Below are 16,847 nucleotides of genomic sequence, written 5' to 3'. Positions count from 1 at the left end.
TGACATGGTTAGGACTACATTTTAGGCAAATCCCTTGACATTTGAGTGAAGGATGGAGTGGAGTAGACAGAGACTTGAGTCAGGAAGACCAATCAGATTAGAAGGCTATTGAAATAGTCCAGGTGACTTTTCCTATTCCTGGGAACTGGGCTGGATTACCTTGATAAAGGGAACCTAAGAAATTTAGTGGAGACTTATTTTTTACTGAGATCTTCGAAAATTACCTTTATTCTTTCCTCCCACTTTTTGTCCCAGCTTCTTTTATTCCTCTTCCAATTACCTCACTCTCAGACTATGGCATATTTCATAGGAATCATAGGATTTTTAGAGCAGGAATGGACATGTCTTTGTGTGCCTGAGGTTCTTCATCTGAAAAATAGTTTGCTTGGACTAGATGGTAATATTCACCTAAGGTCACCCCGTTAGTTAATAGCTGACCTGACTAGAAGCAGATCTCTAAAGCCATAGCCCAAGGCTTAGTTCACTACCCAAGTCCTACCTCAGAAGTGAAACCTACTCCCCCACAGCTGGCCCATCAGTCTGCCAAGTAGGTTCTCTAATGGTTCTGAAGCTCTAGATTGCTTCATGAGGTAGCGTAGTATAGGCAGTATGACAGCATAGCACAAGCAATGTGATGGATGGATGGCTTATAAGGACATTTTGGTGGCTAACAAAATCTCAGTTGCATGTGATTCATTAAAGGATTCCAAGAAAGCTGGAATGAAAAGGAGGTTGTCTCTAATCCAGACAACTGCCAAGGCACTCTCCACCCCATATACACCCACATGGTGAACCTCTGATCCAAATTCAAGAGTTGGCCACATTCGTTCACCATTTTCTGAAATATCATCTGCCTTGATGAAAATGTGTTATTTTTTCAACTCAAGCCTAATTCAAATTTTCTTTTCTACACATCAGTTTCATATTAAGTGTTCCATACCAGCATCAGCATATGATGAAGTCCACACCCTCAAATAGTTCTTGAATTGTAAATGCACCCTCCAAGTGCTTGAACAACAGGAAGAAAATCTTTTTAGATCCATTGTATCAATTATTGCCTTGAGGAATGTTGACTCTCACTTTACATAGATGTAAGAGAGTATGATTATTTTTTTTCCCTGTCTTTTGGAATTTCTAATGAAAACCAAGACACGGCATTTACCATGTGACTGCTTCCCTCTGTGGATCACAGCAGGAGTTTTTTGAGATTTTTGAAGTCATACAACTTGTTATGCTTCACTATTTCAAAGATCCCATGATGTCAGAGTCATTTCTCTACTTGTCAGTGCATATTAGGACCCCCAAATGACTAAGTCTTTGGGAGATGTTGTGGCTAGAGAATTCATCACCTTGCAACTAGCCTGGTAATGAACTTCTGTGTTGATCCTTAGATATGCTATCCATTGCTGAGCCCATACTTTGAAGTGTCTTCAGATTGGTAGATCCTACCAACATTGGCGAAGCCAGGGGTCACCTCTACACTATGATAAGATATTGGAGTGATACTTTAGTGGAGAGTAGAAACTGCATCACAGCCATTAGATCCCTCTCTCTCCCTAACCCCAAGCCTTTTCCCATACAACCTACTACTTTAAAATAATGGAACAATTCACATTTATACTGTTGTATTTCCATTGGGTCTTCATTGCAGCAAGGCAGTCCTTTTTCTTCTTCCTAATTGACTCTTTATCCTGTTCTCTATCTCATATCCCACCTAGAGGCAGCTAGGAGGCTCAGTGGATAGAGTACCGGAATCTCTCCTCAGATACTTACTAGCTATGTGAATCTGGACAAGTCATTTAACCTCAGTTTCCTCAACTATAATATAGGGATTATACCACCTCCTCACAAGTTGTTGTGAAGATCAAATAAGATGATATTTACAAAGTGCTTAACACAGTGACTGGCATATAATAGCTGTGTAGTAAATGCTTTCTCTTTTTCCCCTTCCCTAGACTGGATAGGCTGTCTAGACCTATTTTACTGATGAGGAAATTGAGGTGCAAAGAGCTTATGACTTGCCTGTGGTCACATGGGTAGTAAGTGTCAGAAGCAGAATTGAACCCACTTTCTCTGACTCCAGAGCTAGCGGTCTTGCTGGCAGGGTCTACTAAACTGGAAAGACATTTGGGCTGAGGGACTATGTTTCACATCTGAAGACCAGTATAGCTAAGTTCGGAAAATATCACTAAAAGTTTGGTGACCAGATGATGACTGGATTTTGGTTTGTTTTTTTTTTTTTGGAGATAGCATTCCATTAAGACCTTCTATGTACTGAGGCACAGAGGGTTTGTGATCTGCCATCAGTGAGGTCAGTGCTCATAGCACTAGAAATATTTGCAAGTCAATTTAGCTTTCAGGTCCTTGTTTTCCTTACTTGGAAATGAAAAATTGGACTAGGTGACCCTTAAAGTTCCTTCCATATTGAAAGAATCTTTAAAAAGTTTATATTATGTGTGTGTGTGTGTGTGTGTGTGTGCATGCGCGTGCATGTGTGTGTGTGTGTGTGTGTGTGTGTGTGTGTGTGTGTGTGTGTGTATACAGATTTATAGCTTTAGGAAGCAAAAAAAGTAACAATGCAAATTATACCAGCCTGTAACCAGTCTCTCTTACAGATCCAATGTTGGGAGGGTTCCGTGGAACCCTGTGGTGTTGATACAATTTTTGGCTAGATTGTAGCTGTGCTGGTTCACACTGAGATGTGAACAATATAATTCTGTATCTGAGAAATGAATTTTCCCAGTGCAACACCATGGTCACCATTCAATTTCAAGCCTGCCTTTCCTGCTAAATATCCATGTAACCTCTCTGTTCCTCACTTTCTTCATTTTTAAATTCTTCATTTCTCAATTTTCAAATTTAAATTTTTTTAAATCTTTACTAGATGGTTTTAAGAATCCCTCCAGCCACAAAAATTCATAATTTGATATTATCCCGTGAAAGGATATTTCAATTTTCTGAGGAAATGATTCTAAGTTTCACATACACACCCAAAAAAAACCCCCACAAAAACAAACAAAAAACCAAAAAAATCCAAAAAATCCAAAAAAATCCAAAAACCCTGCTAGACAAAAGATTAGATTTATTAGTGGTTATGTGTAGCTTTGACATGAATAGTTGGGAAGCATATCATCCTCTAGAACATGTAACTGAGATGCCACATGTTATGTAACCTTATGTAAATCTTATGACTACTGCTGATTTCTGATCATTCATGCTGGGACAAATGGCACCACCAGTAGAAATCAAGGAAACACCATTAAGGATTATGAAGCACTAAACAGAAGGCTGAAGATTATAGGGAAATAGGTGGGGTTTTCATTCCTTTAGAAAGGAAAGAATGTAACAAATGAACAATTTGTCAAGAAAAGAAGAGTCAGAGAATAGGATTTACATTTATGGATTTAAAATGTAAGGACAGGTTCTTAAGCAGGGATTTATGTATCCTAACAAGAGCTAACATATAAATTTGCTTGGAGATTTGATCAAGAGAGCTTTCAATTGAAAATGGTGGGAGAAAATCAAAATTCTTCACACATATTCAGTGAGCCAGAGATGATAAAAGGTAGCAGCTATCTCATGGGGGGAAAAAATCAGTGAAGTGGCCCTATTATTCACAGATCACAATATTCAGGAATATGGACAAGAATAATACTCATTGGTCCAGATATCTATATACAAATGAATAGGGTATAGGTAATAAAATGAACTAGAGATCTTAATGGGAAAGGGGAAATAGAAATTTATAGCTATGTATCATTGAGAATTGTTGGGATAAGATCCGGGACTGAAATATGGTATAACTAATTCAATATGAAGGCAAAGATTAAAAGAACAGTGGAGAAGCATTTTATATAACAAAAATTGCTCCTACGCGGAAATGCAGAAACAGAATCATGGAAAGAATTTGGATGAGGATCAATGGAGGGAGAAACAGAAGCCATATTACTGTAGAAATATATTTACTGAACTAGTGTTTTGGATCATATTCTAATAAAAAGTGAAAATAGTTTTCTGAAGTAGATGGGTAACTTTGAGAGAAAGAGGCTATGCCTTCTTAGTGGTTCACAATAAGTAAGTTGGAGGATAGCAGACAGAGCTTGACATATGCTGTGGACTTTGGATTTCATTTTTAATAATTTATTTATTTACTTTTAATTTATGGAATAAAACATGCATTTCTATAACATAATTTAATAAACAAAAGATGATTGTGCATGAAACTATAAATCTATTATGCACAACTTGCTCTTCCTTTTAAATATGTAATAAAGTTATCATGTAAATTTATTTTTTCTTTTTTTCCCCTTTATTTTCTTTCCTTCTTCCTCCACCCTAGAGGTGGCTGCCATTAAACACAAATAGGTATCATTCTATATACTTCTATTTATCAGTTCTTTCTCTGTGTGCAGATAGTGTCTTCCTTCCATGTAGTTAATTTCAGTATTTATAATAGTCAAAATGACTTATCTGTTCAAAGTCATTCTTAAAACAATATTGCTGTTACTATATCAGTGTTCTCTTGGTTGTTCTCATTTTGCTCTTCATTGTTTTCCGCAAGTCTTTCCATGTTTTTTCTAAGATCACTGAGTTCACCATTTCTCATAGCACAATAGCATTCCAGCACAATCATATGCCACCACTTGTTTGGATTTCGAAGAGTAAATAGAAAGAATAAGAAGGCTCCGTGGTTCAAAATTCTACAGGGAAGGTGAGCTAAAATGATCTTGGTGGATTAATAATACAGTATAATACAGTGTTCACATCAAGAGAGGTATTAGTCTTATCATAATCTACCCTGTTGCTATTACGTTTAGAATATTGTATTCAGTTCTAGGAACCGCATTTAAAAAAAAAGAATTATGGCAAATAGAAATTAATTCCTCATTTTTCACTCAGGTACATGACTTTGGGACTTCTTTGCTTTTTCCATCATGCCCCAGGAAGCTCATTATTGGGAAAACCTCATTATCCTACAAGATCCTATCATTCTTGGTATTCTACCTCATTGTCACCCTCTGTCCTTAAGACTGGAGAGTTGGAGCCATGTACTCCAAAACCTCCACTTGAGGAGGAAGCTCAGCTCGCAACATCTTCTCATCTCTTCAACTGGCTGTACAATTTTGAGACTTCTCTGATTTTTCCACCATACTCTCCAGTACCTTTCCCCTCACCCCACCATTTTCAGCTTTTTTTGTGGGCTGTCTTCTCCCATTAGACTGTAAGCTCCTTGAGAGCAGGGACTCTCTTTTCTGCATTTGCATCCCCAGTGCTTAGCACAGTGTCTGGCATACAGTAGGTGCCAAACAAATGTTTATTGACTGACTGAATACAATAAGGGCAACCAGGATGATGAAGAGACTTGAACCATGCCAGATGAGTGTCAGTTGAAGGACCTTGGGATGCTTATCCCAGAGAAGAGAAGATAGGGAATAAGACAAATCTCAACTATTTGAATGTTAAGTTGTTTTTCAGTCATGCCCAACTCTTCGTGACCCCATTGGGGGTTTTCTTGGCAGAGATATTGGGATGGTTTGCCATTTCCTTCTCCAGCTCATTTGACGGATAAGGAAACTGAGGCAAACAGGGTTAAATGACTTGCTCAGGGTCACACAGCTAGTAAGTATCTGAGGCCAGATTTGAACTCAAGAAGATGAGTCTTTCTGACTCCAGGCCCAGCACTCTATCTGCTGTACCACCTAGCTGCCCCAACTATTTAAATGCTGATGTGGACTTCAGATTAGACTTCTGCTTGACCACAGAAAACAGAATCTGGACTTTTTGGGGAGAACTAAAGGAAGGCAGATTTCATCTCAAAATAATTCAAATGATAACTAACATTTAGGCTGTTCAAAAAATGAAATATATCTAAGTAGGGGTTGTACTAGATGATCTCTTAGGGCCCTCCCTGAGTCTATGTAGATTTTTGCATGATTATTATAAAAGTTATTACTGCAAGCATTAGAGTAGGCGAGGTTTCTAAAGACACAGGAAAGGTCAGAGGGCCAAGAACTGAACACTAGGTGATGCTCTCTGAAGCGGAGTGCTGGGGAGAACATCACTTACAGATATCTTTTAACAAAACTTTATTACTACACAAAAGAAAGGGAGGTAGACCGATGTCAGTGGGGACAGTCTCAGTGTGGGTCCTCCATGTCCACAATGGGTAACACACAGTGAAGAGTGGGTGGCATCCTCAGGTCAGAGGCCCTGAAACATCTCAGGTCTTTAACATATACAGTTTTGAAGAAAGAGCCTGCATGATATCAATAGGATATTGCCCATTTTATATATAGGACCAGAGAGATGAGGGTATTTTCTAAATTGCCCAGTAAGTAGGGAGGAATGAGTGGTAGGGACCACAGGAATTTAAATCTAATGAGTGGATAGATGACCTAGAGTCAGGAAGACTCATCTTCCTGAGTTCAAATAGGGCCTCAGACACTTACTACTGACCCTGGGTAAGGCCCTTAACCCTATTTGCCTTAGTTTCCTCATCTGTAAAATGATTTGGAGGAGGAAATGGCAAACCACTCCAGTATCTTTGCCAAGAAAACTCTACATAGGGTCACAAAGAATTGGACATAACTGAAAAATGACTGACTGGATGTGACATGAAGAGAGGCAGATGGAGGATTTGCTGGGACTGTCTAAGCAGTTTTTATTGGTTTAGTAAGAGAAGGGAAATATGAAATCAAATTAGGAAAGGATATAGAGAGCATTCAGCAAGGAAGATAGGAGGAGGAGAAGGACACTAAAGCCAAATAAAGAGAGCAACACTAAGGAGAACTTGATTCAAAGAAACAGAGAATTTCAGGTTTGGACAGGACCTCAGTGATCATCTGATCCAATCCTTGTCTGAAAAAATTCCCACCACAACATAACCCCAAAGGGGGGCTGTGTAGCTTCTGTTTGAAGATTTTCAAGAATGTGGGGCTGGGAAGAAGGAAGGAAGGAAGGAAAGAAGGAAGGAAGGAAGGAAAGAAGGAAGGAAGGGAGGAAGGAAGGAAGGAAGGAAGGAAGGGAGGGAGGAGGGAGGGAGAGGAGGGAGGGAGGAGGGAGGAGAGGAAAGGAAGGAAGGAAGGAAGGAAGGAAGGAAGAGAGGAAGGAAGGAAAAGAGGGAGGGAGGAAGGAAGGAAGGAAAAGAGGGAGGGAGGAAGGAAGGAAGGAAAAGAGGGAGGGAGGAAGGAAGGAAGGAAGGGAGTGAAAGAGGGAAAGAAAAAGGAAAAGAGGGAAGGACTGAATTCTTGCTAGTTAGTCTGAATCTCTTTCTGCTACAATTTCTGTGCTCTTATCTGGATGTCTTCTTGACTGCATTCTAATTGCCCTCCCCAGTTCCCAGTCCTCTCCCCTTCATATCCCCCATCCTCCTACACGCCCCAATACACCATGTTCGTGTATCATATACAGTGGAGATGGCATTATTAACTGAACTCCCTATTGTGAAGAATCCAGGAACAATTAAACCAAAATATCATGTAATAAAGCAACGAGCCTAGAATTTTGCTGGCTGTGTCCAAAATCACATAAGCAAAAGAAAGAGCTGGCTGACTTGGTGATGCATTTTAAACAGCACCAAGAGTCCTCTTTGATTAAAAATACCTGTCCTTCTAACTTTCCTGAGATACCACATATTAGAAACAAATGAGCATTGTAAAGGTAATAATAACTTTCATTTATATAGCACTTAAAGGTTTTCAAAGAACTTTACAAATATCATCTAGTTTTTATCCTCACAGTAATCATGAAGGTAGTTACTGTTATTATCCCCATTTTGCAGATGAAGAAACTGAGTTTAAGTGACTGATTGACTTCCTAGAGATCACACAGTTAGTAAGTATTTGAGGCAGAAATTGAACTAAGTTCTTCCTGATTCGAGGTCTAGGGATTTATCGACTTGTGCCACATAGTTACTTCTAAAGATGCATGTAATATTAGAAGCAGTCAGCTAGCTTGATTCACTCGTTACTGACCTTTTAGGAGAGGGAGATATGAGATGAGATGAGAAGGAAACATTTGGATAGGATAATGGAAGGGACACTCTGAAGACAGAATTCAGCCTCCTTCCCCTTAAATTTATAAGCTCCCTGAAAACATGGATAATCCTTAATCTATTTTTTTAACCCTTCCCAGTGTCTAAGGGCCTTTTGCACACACTAGGCACCTAATTAATGTGTGTCAGATAAATATACCCCATAATATGGCTCTGGGCCAGCAGGGAAGAAGGCTAGTATTTCAGGAGCATGGACTTTCAAGCCAGAAAAGACCTCAGAGATCATCTAGTCTAACCTCCCCATTTCACAGATGAAGAAACTGGGGGCATAAGAAGTGAAATGACATGCTAAAGATCCCACAGGTAATAAACAACAGAGCCCAGGTTCTAACAAAGCTCAGACTCCAAAGCCAAAGCTTGCTCCAAAACGACCTCATTCCCTGCCAAGCCAAGGCTTTTTAGATATCTCTTAGCAATAGGAGCAAAGGGAGTTGGCAGCCGAGAGAGTGGCCGGTAGGTCTATGTCTGGTGCAACTGCAGTGTTTGATGCTGAGGTTGCCATATCTACTTAATACCGAACCTGTGTGGTGCATGGAGGTAGACTAGGAAATGGGATTTGGATGGGTGTAGCTTCACTTCTTGGGAAAGAGCTGAGGAGCGCCCTCTATAGGCAAAATAGCAAAGTGGGCTTAGTTTCCCCAGTGCTCCTCCCCTTCCTTTTGTGTCCTTTCTCCTCACTTTTGGAGCCTTTCCCCCATCCTCTCCCATATCCCTAGACAGACCAGTGCCTTGCTGCTTTCTGGCTTAGACCCCTGCTATAGGATCACAACCAGGCCTGCACCCCAATAGAGCTGCCGTATGCATTAACGCCTTCTGATTCCTTCTTCTGATGTCTTCTGATGTCCTGTGACCCATTTCCCCAAGGCTCTGTCAGGTGACTAAAGTGACTCAAGTTTGAGCTGAAGAGCAAATTAGGCTGATAATGGCTTAGCTCCAGGTAATGCTTGCCCTCCCTTGCACCCTGATCTTGAGTTTCTATGTCTTAATCGAAAGGGGATTATTAGTATTTGAAAATTTCAGGCACCGTAGCAGACTGATGGGAATATATGTTGGAGCAGCATTCAAGGGGCCCTTCCAGGGACGCTTCAATTCTGCCAGCCCACTGGACCAGTTCTGGCACTTAGAACTGCAAACTAGGGCTTTTACTGCCCAAATACCAAGGGGGAAGCAGGTAACCCTTGCCCGAAGTCGCGGCTGCTTTAAAGAAAGATTTCATTTCTCCACCCTGTGCTGGCTCTGGTTTCTCCTTCCCAAGTCAACTTGTTCTTTCCTGCCCCTCACAAGCAGTCTTGGGAATATATTTCTAAGCGTTCCTGGCTCTGCACTGGTGTTTTTACAGCTTGACTGCAGGGATCCAGGAACACTAAAAATAGAATAGAAAATAATCTTTTCTACTTTATACCAACCTACTGAAAGAATGAGATTTCCTTGGCTAGAGGCCAGGCCAGGCCAATTCAAATAGAGAGACAGACACTCCTAAAGCCCAGCATTTGTTTGAGTTTCTATTTGTTTGAGTTTAGTTTCTATTTCTGGTGTGTGTGTGTGTGTATGCATATATATGTATATGTGTATATATATATATATGTGTGTGTGTGTGTGTGTGTGTATGTATGTGTGTGTGTGTGTGTGTATACATACATAAACATTTTAACTTTTCTGTAGCTAACTTATCTGACTCCAAATCTAGCATTTTTTCCAATGGATGAGGTTATATACATGCACACACAACACAAATAGAAACTAAGCACTCTCTCTCTCTCTCTCTCTCTCTCTCTCTCTGTATATGTGTATGTATGTGTTGTGTGTGTGTGTGTGTGTATATATATATATATATATATATATATATATATATATATATATATATATATAAAATATGTAAAACTGTGAAGAGATTGAATAAGGAAATGAATGAACTATCTCTACTTTGCTCCTTTCCTGCTGACCTTAGGACCATGGGTTAGAAATGACCGTGAGAGCTGAAGCATGTTTTTGGATTGCTGTTGTTTTTCATAAAAACAAAAGCTAGTATTTCTATAGTACCTTATTGTTTACAAAATGAGAGCTACATATGAATATAAATATATACATATATATGTATGTATATGTATATGAATGTGTGTGTGTGTGTGTGTGTGTGTGTGTGTGTGTGTGTGTATAATCTCATCCACTGGAAAGAATGCTGGATTTGGAGTCAGATAAAGTTAGTTACAGAAAAGTTAAAATGAAGGGGTTGGAGTAGATGACCTCTAAGGTCCCTTTCAGCTCTAAATTTATGATCATATGATCATTTGATCCTATTTATTTCATCCATTTATTAATCACCTATTATATGCCAGAATGCTGTGCTAAGCTCGAAGGATACAAAAAAAGGCAAAAGACAGTCCCTCCTCTTAAGGAGTTCATAGTCTAATGGGAGAGACAACATGCAAAAAACTGTGTACAAAAAAGATAGAGACAGGATAAATTGGAGTTAATCTTCCAAGGGAAGGGATTAGCATTAAAAGAGTGATCTGGAAAGGCTTCTCATAGACATAGAAGGTATGATTCTACCTGGGACTTGAAGGAAGCAGGAGCCAGGGATGAGGAGGAAAAGCATTCCAGGCATGTGGACAGCTGGTGAAAATGACTCGAAGTCAGGAGGCAGAATGCCTTGTTTTAGGAACAGGAAGGGAACCAGTGTTTCTGTAACATGTGATAGATACTAGACTAGAATGTTAGGTGGGGTCCATAAAGGACTTTGAACTCCCAAAAAGAGGATTTGATGTTTCATCAATCCTATGAAGTTGGAGGTACAATCCTAACAATTGACATCCATGTATCATATCGTGTTATGTCATGTTGTGTCATGTCATGGATCTCAAATCATACCTATTCCTATGCATACCTTGAGCCATGGGCATGTACCCTCAGGGTATGCTACCACATGTTCTGTGCATGCCTATGATCAGCATTGACCTAGTGCCAAGTGAGCTGGCCTCAGGGTCAGGATGACTTGTGTTCTAATACTACTACTGGTACAACAAGCTGTGTGACCCGATCTGTCACTTAACCTCTCAGTGCCTCAAGCAGCTCTCTAAGGCCTTAAATTGCTGTAAAGTTGCCATCTTGCATGGTTAAGGACAGTTTTCTCACCAGAGATCCCCAAACTAATGAAATCAGGTGTCCAGTCCTATGCATTCCTATTTCCACACACATCTGGGTGTGTGGGTTTGTACATATTATGTATGTATATATAGATGTATTGTGGCATATACATATATGTGTGTACATGGGCATATACTATGTTATGTGACAGATTTGTTCCTATATGCTGTCTAGTACAAATATTAATAACTTCATTTTACAGATGAAGAAACTAAGGTACAGAAGAGTTGTGTTTACTTACAACAAAACCATATAGCTGGTATTTAATAAACATTTACTAAACTGATTCAAGCCAGAATCAAACCCAGACATTACCAACCTGAGCCTGAAGCTTTTTCCATTGCCCTAAACTGTCTCCCCAAAGCTCTGTGGACTGTTTAGCCAGTAGGTGGCATTGACAGCCAAAAAGGATCCAGGAACGTGGCAGGTCCAATGCTCACTATAGCAGTTTGTGCCCATACAAATTGAGCAGAAGTCTGAATAATTAACTGCCTTGTTCACTATGGTTCTCACAGGGTCAATGACTTTCTATCCTTCAGGTCTGTACTTCTATCTAGGGCTGCGCAAATTCTTTAATAGTTGTTGAATGGATTTCTCCAATTAGAACTGAACTCTGAGTCCCCACCAAACTCTACACCCTTTAACTTGTACTGTTTCAATAACCACTAGTTATAAGATCTCAGCATATGTAGTTGGCTCTCCACCTGAAAGTCAGTTGATCAGTCAGTCATTAATCATTTATTAAGCAGCCAGGCACTATGCTAAGCTTTGGTAATACAAAAAAAAAAAAGCAGAAAGAAGGACAATATCTGTCCTCAAGAAGCTTACATTCTAATGAAGGAAGACAAAACATAAAAGCAGGGATGGAGGAGTGAGGGGAAGGTAGAACTTCAGAAGGTATGGGAGAGAAAGGTGTATGGTAGAGAAAGTTTTCTGAAGATGAGTCAGGAGTGAAATCTGGAGAGGAATGAAAATGTCTTTGGCCTGGGCCTCCTCTTTAAATTAGAGGTTTGGGAGGAACCAGCCTATCAGAAGGAGAGGTTTCAGGTGTAGAGGACACTTCCAATGTAAGAAGTAGGCCAGAGATGGGGTGGGCTTCCTTGGGGAAGATATTTCTATAGCATGGTGGAGAAAGTCCTTTGGAGATGAGTCAGCAGTGGAGTCTGGAGAGGAATCATGACAACCCTGCTTGAATATTGCATATAGCTACTCTTGGCAGAGAATTGATAAGTGGATAAACAGTACATAATAACAAGATAAAAATGCATGACAAACAGCTCCCAAGAGACTGCATGTCTCTTGCTCTGCTAGCCCCTGGAATTTCCCAGATGGTTCAGAAGCTGCTTGTAACCCAGAAATTCTAAGAAATGTATAGTTTGAGTTGGTTAATTTCTCCAGCTTCATCTCCTTGGAGCAGGTACCTTGATCTCAGCTCACATTTTAAGGAGGACCAGTATGTATATGAATCAATGAATCAATATGCACTTATTAATATATAATTATTATATTGATTTGTAATCAACAGGATGGACTCAGGATCCAGATAAAATTATAAGACGGAATCACTTCTCGGATGGCCTTATTCTGTCTCCCAGATATCTTGTCACTTGAAAGGACCTCTGACCTCGTCACCATGGAGGAAGGTGAGTGAACTTAGCAGCCCACCCTAGCAAGGAGAAGTTAACTGTTATGGGGACCATTATCCTTTTCTGACCATGACTTTGAGCAAAGCATCTATTTAACAGAGTATATTTCCCCTCACTTCTGGCACCACTCTCAGTCACATCCCTACTTCTCCGAACAGCATGGTGGAAGATGGCGAGAAAGACTGAGAAAGGGGCACTGCCCACAGGCATAAGTTCTCAGGTGGGAACGGAGCACCCGATGTTAAGAGAAAAGGGTTTCAGGAAAAGGCCAATATCCAAACAAGCTGTTTCATTTAACAAGGTCTCTGAAACAACGTGGGCAGGTAAGTGGTGCAGTGCATAGAGCACTGGGCTTGGAGCTAAGAATATCCAAGTTCAAATCTGGCCTCAGGCACTTACTAACTGTGTGATCCTGGGCACTGAACCCCTAATTGCCTCAGGTCCTACAACATGGAAACACACTGGAGAAGGAAATGGCAAACCACTCCAGGATCTTTGCCAAGAAAAGCCCATGGGCAAAAGTCCATGGAGTCACATACAGTTGAACCCAACTGACCAACAAAGACAACTAAAGCAAGGCGTGGAAAAAGGTGAATGGATGCAAAATATAGTTGTTGAGGAGGTAAGAGTTTAACCCGTTGTTCTGACTTCCCACAATAAAGAGCATCACGTAGAGAAAGAAAAAATTCTGGAAAAAATGGGGATTTGCAGCCAACCTGAGTCCTCTTCACCCATTGCTCATTTCCCCACAATCCTTACTGTCAATCGCCTTTCAGAAATACCAAAGAAATGCTACATTTGTTCCTCCAACTACATCGAGATGTGTCAGCACAATCTCATTTAACCTAATCTAAAAACATAAGAAAGTAGAACCCTCTAGAAAATACAAACCCAAGAGAATGGCAAAATGTAAATTTGAAACACCTGAGGAAGGAAAGCAGTCCATACACCAAGCTTTTTTTTTTTCATTCAGTCCAAATGGAATATCTTTCCAAGAGCCAAAAGAATGCTATTGATTTGCTTCTAGCTATGTGAACTACCCTCTATTTCTTATATTTCAACCAATCAAGTCAAACAAAAAATGAACCAACAAATATTTATTAAGTACCTACTATGTGCAAGGAACTGTGCTAAGTGCTGAGGATACATAAATAAAAGTGGGTGTAGAATATGTATTGACTTCATGTGTCACATCTCCAACTGCCTGTTAGACATCTGGAACTGGATGTCTCATAAATCTTTTAACTCAACACATCTACAGCTGAACTCATCAACTTCCCCCCAAACCCACCCCTCTTCTAAACTACCCTGTTACTGTTGAGGCCACCACCATCCTCTCAGCTACCCAGACTCACCACTGAATTCCTCTTTGATTCTTCATCCCCTCTTACCCCGTATCTAATCAGCTGCAAAGTCCTGTTAATTGTCCTTTTGCAATAGCTTCCCTGGATGCCCCCTTCTCTCTTCTGACCCTGCTACTCCGTCACCTCATACCTGAACTGTTGCAATAGGCTTCTGGCTGGTCTTCCTGCCTCAAATCTTTCCCCCTTCCAGTTCATCCTCCACTTAGCTATAAAATTGATTCTGTCACACCCCTATTGAATAAATCTCAGTGGCTCCCTACGACCTCCAGAATGAAATAGAAAACCCTCTCTTTCGTTTTTCAAGCCCTTCCTGCCTTTTCACTCTCCTGCATTACCCCCTGCCAGGCACTGTACTTTTCTATCCAGTGCCATTGGCTTCCTTGTTGTTCTTCCCAGAGGACACTCCATCTCCTGACTCTGTGTGTCTTCCCTAGCTGTCCTGCATACCTGGCATTCCCTGCCCCCTCATCTTTCACTTCTGACTTTCCTGACTTTCTTTGAGTCTCAGCTGAAATCTCATCTTCAAGAAGCCTTTCCCAACCCCCCCTTAATTCTAATCCTATTTAGTCTGTATGTAGCTCTTTTTCTACACTGTTGTTTGCATGTTGTCTCCCTCATTAGACTATGAGCTTCTTGAGAGTAGGGACTGTCTTTTGCCTTTCTTTACATCCCCAGCATTCAGCTTGGTGCCTGGTACACAGTGGGCACTTAATAAATGCTTGTTGAAGTGACAACTTGAAATTAACACAATATAATTTGGAGCTGACACATAAGGAAATCCTCATGTAGAAGGTGGTAGTTGAGCTGAGCTTTGAAGGATATTAGGGATTCTAAGAAGCAGAGATGAGGAAGGAGCACGTTCCAAACGTGGGGCACAGCTGGGGGCAAAGTCATGGAGAAAAGAGATGGAATGTCATGTTACGGCATGGTACATAAGACCAGTTTGGCCAGACTATAGAATACAAGCAGTGGAGTAATACATGATAAGTCTTCAAAGCTAAGCTGTAGCCAGGTTGTAAAGGGCTTCAAATGCCAGAAAAGTTCATATTTGATTCTAAAGGCAATAGTAAGCCATTGGGGTTTAGTGACATAGCCAGATACGTGCTTTAGGAAAATCACTTTGGCAGCTGCATCGATGTTATGTTGTGGGATCAGTGTCATAGAATTTGTTAGAGGAACTGTAGAGACCATCTTGTCCAACCAACTCATTTTATAGATGAAGAAAACGAGTTCCAGGGAAGTTATGACTTGACTAAAGTCATACAAGTGGATTGTGTCAGCAGCAGGATTCTCATTCACTTGTTCTCTGAATGTGTGCTGTGTCTGACCCTGAATTAGATACCAAGGCATTCAAGACCTTGCCCTCATGATTTCTATTAAACCATAAGCCAGATGATATTAAAATAAGTGTGTTATTATATTAAAGGGTTTTTTTTTAAGCCCTGAACCCATTAAGCCAGGGAAAGGACCAGCTTCTCCTTTTATAAGACATTACAAATTAGTCTAATCTTCCTTTGCATCATTGTATTTTACTAATATTCATTCTTCAGACCATTTTTTAGGAGAGTCTCAATGCCATACAATAGTTACAGTGGTGCGGATGTGCCTGAGAGCCTAGAATTGGTTATAGAGAAACAAGAAAACTTATCTTAGCCTTGGTCAACTCTCCATCAGCAGGGCTCCCTCATCCTCAGGAGTCATTCCATACACAGCTGCAGAATTAAAGGATATCCCACAGCTTCAGTATGACAAAGCCATTCCAGTAGAGTGGATGGATGACACGCCCCAGGGACGACGCTAGCCTCCAGCCATTGGAGAATCTCTGAATTCAGCTTTCTTGGCACTGTTTTTATTATTCCAGTCATTATATATATTGTTTTCCTTTTTTCTCTCTGCATCAATTCATACAAGTCTTCCTGTGTCTTAAAGGTATTGTAGCGGGCAAGATGGGTGCAGAAATGAGGTGATATTACAGATTTTGTGGTTTATATTTTTATTTGTTAAAACTTTCTGTGAGGATTACCTCTCTGAAATCTCTCTCTGTCTCTGTCTCAGAGAGAAAGCTCTCCCCCCCCCCCCCCCCCCCCCCCCCGCCCTTCTTTCTCTTTGCTCTTTACCTCCATTAGGTGCACTTATCTGTTTTGAAGCTAGAGGGGATAAGAGATAGGCTTATCCTGACCTTTTTACCCCTACCATCTTGCTAGAAGTCTCCAGATGAACGCAGTTTTCTTAAGACTAAATGCTGCTGAGTCTAAGACACGATTCCCAGCCTTCTGACCCCTACTCTAAAATTCTTTCCACTCCATCTACTCTGGAGTTTCTCAGATAAACACCAGATGGTGTCATCTGCTGAGTGTGTCATCCAACTACTTTCACACCACAGGGGAGCCTGAGAGAACAGAACACCCCTGGAACTCCTCGTAGGCATCCTATGACAGGCACCTTTGTTCTTCTGCCCTTTCCCTGGCTCCAACTTCCTCCTGATCTTTCTCCTAACTCTCCAGTTCCCTTCTCTTCCCTGCCCCTACATTGTACAAGAGAGGAGAAAGGGAATAAGCATTATGCAGCACCTACAATGTGCCGGGTACTGTACTAAGTGCTTATATAAATGCTATTTCATTCGATCCTTGCGACAATCCT

At 40.6% G+C, this 16,847-nt stretch overlaps 1 long non-coding RNA gene across 3 annotated transcripts in view; it reads left to right on the top strand.

Annotated features, from left to right (window-relative positions):
- LOC110204993 (uncharacterized) overlaps nt 1–16,847 on the top strand; it is a 133,932-nt gene that overhangs the window by 59,070 nt on the left and 58,015 nt on the right. For all 3 annotated transcript variants that reach the window (XR_013485846.1, XR_002323486.2, XR_013485847.1), the window contains exon 2: nt 12,723–12,840. This is a non-coding gene — a long non-coding RNA (uncharacterized LOC110204993). The remainder of the gene's footprint in view (nt 1–12,722; nt 12,841–16,847) is intronic.

Source organism: Phascolarctos cinereus, unplaced genomic scaffold (genome assembly GCF_003287225.1).
Source record: "Phascolarctos cinereus isolate Bilbo 61053 unplaced genomic scaffold, phaCin_HiC Scaffold_4;HRSCAF=312, whole genome shotgun sequence".
Lineage (NCBI taxonomy): Eukaryota > Metazoa > Chordata > Mammalia > Diprotodontia > Phascolarctidae > Phascolarctos > Phascolarctos cinereus.
This window is presented reverse-complemented; position numbering and strand designations above follow the sequence as displayed.